This window comes from Pteropus vampyrus, unplaced genomic scaffold (genome assembly GCF_000151845.1).
Source record: "Pteropus vampyrus isolate Shadow unplaced genomic scaffold, Pvam_2.0 Scaffold18, whole genome shotgun sequence".
NCBI classification, from domain to species: Eukaryota; Metazoa; Chordata; class Mammalia; order Chiroptera; family Pteropodidae; genus Pteropus; species Pteropus vampyrus.
In genome coordinates this window covers 11,265,340-11,270,475 of record NW_011888799.1, presented here as the reverse complement: position 1 = coordinate 11,270,475, position 5,136 = coordinate 11,265,340, and positions in this window count along the sequence as shown.

The following is a 5,136-nucleotide window of genomic DNA, read 5'->3' as shown; positions in this document are numbered from 1 at the left end:
GTACAGGGTTTTTAAGCCCTAAATCCCATTCCTCATTCTATCTTAAACACAAAGGTCTATTTTTCTCCTATTCACTACCTGTCAACCCACAGGTCAGGTGTGCAAGCGGGGGTACAGAAGCAGAAAGCTTATTGTTAGAATGTTATGTTCCCATGGGTGATAGCCTATGTTCCCATGGGCGATAGCCTATGTTCCCATGGGCGATAGCCAAGCAGAAATTTTCTAGCCAGCAAAATATCAAGGTGTGTTGATTAAACAAATGTGTAAAAGAAGACATGAATAAAGTCTATGTAGGCTATATAGGGGATGATTAATTTTTTAATTTAATCTAAGAGTTGGCAAATTTTTTCTGTAAAAGACAAAATAGTAAAATATTTTAGGCTTTGCAGGCCAAGAGGCTAAATCAAAGGTATTAGATAAGTGTTTATACAATAATAGAGAAAATTTTCTATACTGTTTTTACTAACAAAATTAAAAATATAATAATAATTGAGTATAATTTTTTTGTAATACAGGTCTAGTAATGAGAAAAGTAGCATACTGTTTTATTTTGGGGGGATAACATTTTGCTTAATTGGTATTCAAAGTTAGTAGTCCTCATTATCTGAATTGATTGCAAATGTTTATCTGTTAATGCTGAATTGTAATAAGATTTTATATATTTCATTTTGAAAATGTCTTTTCATACAAATAGGTACTGCTGAACACTGATATAAATACATGAGCATGGATTTTAATTGAGCACATTGAATGCTTGCAAGGCATTTATGTATTTCTATTAGATTCTTCTCTTGAATTTATCTTTTAGCATGTCATTTCATTTCAGATTAATTATTGCTAATTGACGGTTAGGTGAAAGCTCCTCAATTGCACGGTAAAGTATATTTTGAAATGTGAACATTTTCTTTGCACTTATATAAAGGTTCCTAAAACATTGCCAGAATTGTATTTTGATCTCATAAAATAAGCCAACTGCAACTTTGTACAAAAATGGTGATCTCACTTTCTGTTTTAAATTTTGACAGCATTCGAAGTATATAAAGTAACTTGACATTACATGTGATTCCTTAGTTGTCATTGTAATTGCTTTGTCATAGAATAAATTTTGTATATAAATGTTGTTTACTTTGAAATTTTAGGTTGAATTCATAAAGAAAAATGATGAAATCTATAGCAAACACTAGTTTCCAAATCCATTCAGTTTTCAGTACTGAAGGTTGAGGGTAGTTCTTTTAATTTAGAAAAAATTTATTCATGGCATGAAGTTTTAAAAAATTGCAATAAGACTTCAAGCCATCAGATTATTGTATAATGGGGCAAGTTAGGATATTCAGCTTCTATTTCTAACAAAAATTCATGGAACCGATGATGGTTCAGTTCACAAAAGTGAGTGAAGTTCACAGTTGACACTGCTAGGTCGGTAACATATGACAAATTCAAATATTTCTGCAGAATACTTGATGAAAAAAATACAATGAACAACCATAGGCTTTAAACATCTTACATTTATACAAGCTTTGTAAATCTGTCAAACTAAACACTTTTCTCCTCCAAACCTATTTTTACTGCTATCAACTGCAGCACATCTTAGCAGATTCTACTTTAGTTTGTTGCAAATTAGTGTTTTCTTAATTTCTTTAAAATATTCCCATCTGTAGTTGTTCCAACCACTTTATTCACAGAGGTTAATTTTTCAGTCACTTTAAACTCAGAATAGACCCCTTAAACAACTGAGTAGTATAAGGTAACATTTCTTAATTTGTCAAGAGCTATGGAAGAGCACTCAGAACCATTTTCCTTTTTAAGAAATTGACTATTTGAAATTTCTCCTAATATCTTCATTTCTTTGAACAACTGTTCTCACAGAAAGGCTAACAGTTGTAAACAAGTTTATTCTCTCTTAACACATTTCTGTTGCAATCACTATTGCGATTAGTACTTAATCTGGTAACATCAACATATATTGTAATCTTTTAGCACTTCTATAGTATCATTGCATGATAAATACAATGCTTGGTGACCTAATTCAATGACAAAACACTTCACTGTGCCTTTAAAGTACAAAGTCCACTTTTCTTGTTTTTACATGATGGGTATGCAGTGGAAATTTTTTTTAAAAGTCCTAACCTGCTAATATGAATGGCATTTGAAGAGCTGCCAAATTATAACTATGTTATTGTGATTTGTGCACTGAACAGCAGAGAAAAGAAATGAGTAACACCACATATGGTCTCTGTTGCATGTACTCAGCTCTGCTGTTCTAACACAAAGGCACTCATAGACAAAGCATAAACAATGAGCATGGTTGGTTCTATAAAACTTTATTTGTAGACATTGAAATTTGAATTTTATTTAATTTTGTTTTGTCAGTCTTTGTCAAGAATGCAGAGTTGTACCCTAAATATGTGAAAGTATTCAAATAAAGTAGTGAAAACCCAGAGCTGATGATCAGTTAGTTTAGAAGAATAGGAGAAGGTGTGACTACATTTTTAAAGATATTAAGTGCAATATCAGGTAATTTATTAGAAAATAAATCAAGGCTCTGAAGTGTTAAATAAATAATTAGTACAAATCAGGCAAATAGTGACGGTGAAGGCTAGAAACCTTGATTTCAAATTTTCGATGTAGTGTATTCCCTAGGTACAATCTGGACTTTATATTTACAGTAATGTATACTGATTTTTATTTGCTTTATAATTTTTCTTACTTTTTCCTAAAATGCATTATAAAGATAAAATTGTCCAAAATAATATACATTTTATATAGCAATAGTAATAATAAAGCAAACACCAGTATATCTACTATTAAGCCTTAAAAAAGGCAAGTGATAACCACATACCTGACTTTTTTTTTACTTACATAGAATGCTTTCAACATTTCACAATTTTCTGTGATGTTTTCTGTAACTACCTTTGTTTTTTCTAAACATAGATTTCCTTTCTCAGGTTAAAGAAGTTCCCTAATTCTTAGTTTCCCTAAAGATTCTCTGGTACTCTTTTTTTCAGTCTTCTGGCCCAGAGCTGAGGCTTTACTTATCCTGCCCTGCTGCCCACCTCCTGTGACTGTGCTTATGCCTGTACAGGCCTGTGTCTGGGGTCAAGCGATGGGAGGACAGATAAAGGAGGCTTGCTTGCCTTATCCTCTTATGATCATCGCTACTCTGATGGAAGAGAAAGGTTCCCTTTTTTCACATTTTAGGCACCTCTGGCCCTGGCTATTTCCAGTGGTGCTCTTGTTTCTCCCACTGCAGTAGGATTGCTTGATGACTAGCGTATGAGAGAACAGAGAATGATAGAAAGATCCTCCTCCCCACACCCAACTCCAGTTTCTCTGAGTGTTATGAGATTCCTTTCCCATTCTTCAGTACAGAACTTGAGGATTTTTGGAACTCTCTCTGTTCTCCCAGGTACTTGCACTTCTGTGTTTTGAGCTGTCTTGGTTGCAGGTTGGTGATACCTTGGGACAAAAAGGAGGAACTCACCATAAATTTATTGGTATTTCAAATATTGGTCATCTTTTTCAATCCAGCTGCTATCATCTACACTTCAGAGTCCATTCATTCTGTCCAGTCTTTATTGCTGCATTCAGTGGGTGAGACAGGGTGTAGCAGTGTGCCTATTCCTTCTTACCCAGAATTGGAACGGGCAAGCTGAAGTTATTTTTTTAGCTCCACCCAGAGTGAAGATATAGACCTTCCATTTACCCTTTTCTTCTGTGGGCCAGTGTTTACCTAGTGGACCTTGTGAACGTACTGCCCTTTCCTTTAGGGATTCTTCTTTTATGTGGAAGTGTTCATCTTGGTCTTCTACCTTTCTTAGTCTCAAAGCTTTATCTCTTGCCTCCGGTACTCAGGCCCAGGGAAAATGCCTAGTTTGATGTTCTGCATCACTCTTTGGGTTCAATTCTTCCTTGCTGTTTCTTACTTTTGAGGATATTCCTTATTTTAAAGTAAACTCAGTCATGAATTGAAAAAAGATTGCTTTTATTATTTTATATAGTATTAATGTGGAGGGTTTTTTTTTTTTTATACCTATAGCCACTACACTACCTTGCTATAGAAGTTTTGATCGATTTTTCTTTAAATAAAATTGATTGGTGATTTTCATGTGATGTGGATACTGTTCTAGGAATATTAACCTCCAGTAATAGTATCTTTATGAATTAAGGACTCGTCAGCTTTATTTTTACATATGATGTTTTGTCACTTTTTATTTATCTCTCTGGCATTTTTTCTAGGATTTTTGTAAACTTTTAAGACAAGAAGTCAAACTGACTTAGTAATCTATGGTATGAATCTATAAATCTGTGGTAATCAAACTTCAGGAAACAGAGTATTTTGAGAAAAAATTCTCTCTGAAATTGAGTCTATGATCATGACATAGTACAAAAGGCATGGCTTCCAGATTTTAAAATTTTGAGTTGATTTGTTAAAGGATTTTACATGGGAAAAGGTGGTTATTTTCTATTATGCCTGAAGGGTAGCAGTACATTTCAGTTCCCTAATAAGAGCCAGTGATATACTCAGTGTGATTTATAAGAAGAGTATTTCAGGAATGGTGAAATACATAAAGACAGCATTTTTCAGGACAACTTTATCATAGCAGTATGACTCCCTCTGGTAAAATTTCTTTTAAAGGCTTATGAGCCTGGTAATTCTTCAGTAAGAGGATTCCACTGAACAGGGGATTAGGTATATCTAGAAAGCCCAAAAGGGCAAGTGGAGAATACGATGTAATTTTAGGGTTATAAATTAGGTTTTATAAAGCCTGTAGGATAATTGGATACAGTATTCTCTGAACACTGTAAAGTTAAAGTTTGTTGCTTAAAAAAATATTTGTGTAGAGATTAGGCTCTTTTGGGGGCAGAATGTCATTACAGCAGTAGATGCATGGCTGGAGAGAGAAACTGAAGTTTATGGGTGTGTTGTGGTCCAGTAGGTAGTTTAGAGTTATTGCAGTAACTCTTCCAGCTTTCATTCTCTATGTAGAGGACTCGGAATCCCTTGGTACATTTGGCTTTCTAAGTAACGTTTGATCCTCATGAGTGCAAACTCTCCATTCTCCCTACACTAGGAGGATGAACTTATCTGAGTGGTTGAAAGTAAAAGTCAATAGCCACTTTGTTGTCTGGATTAGG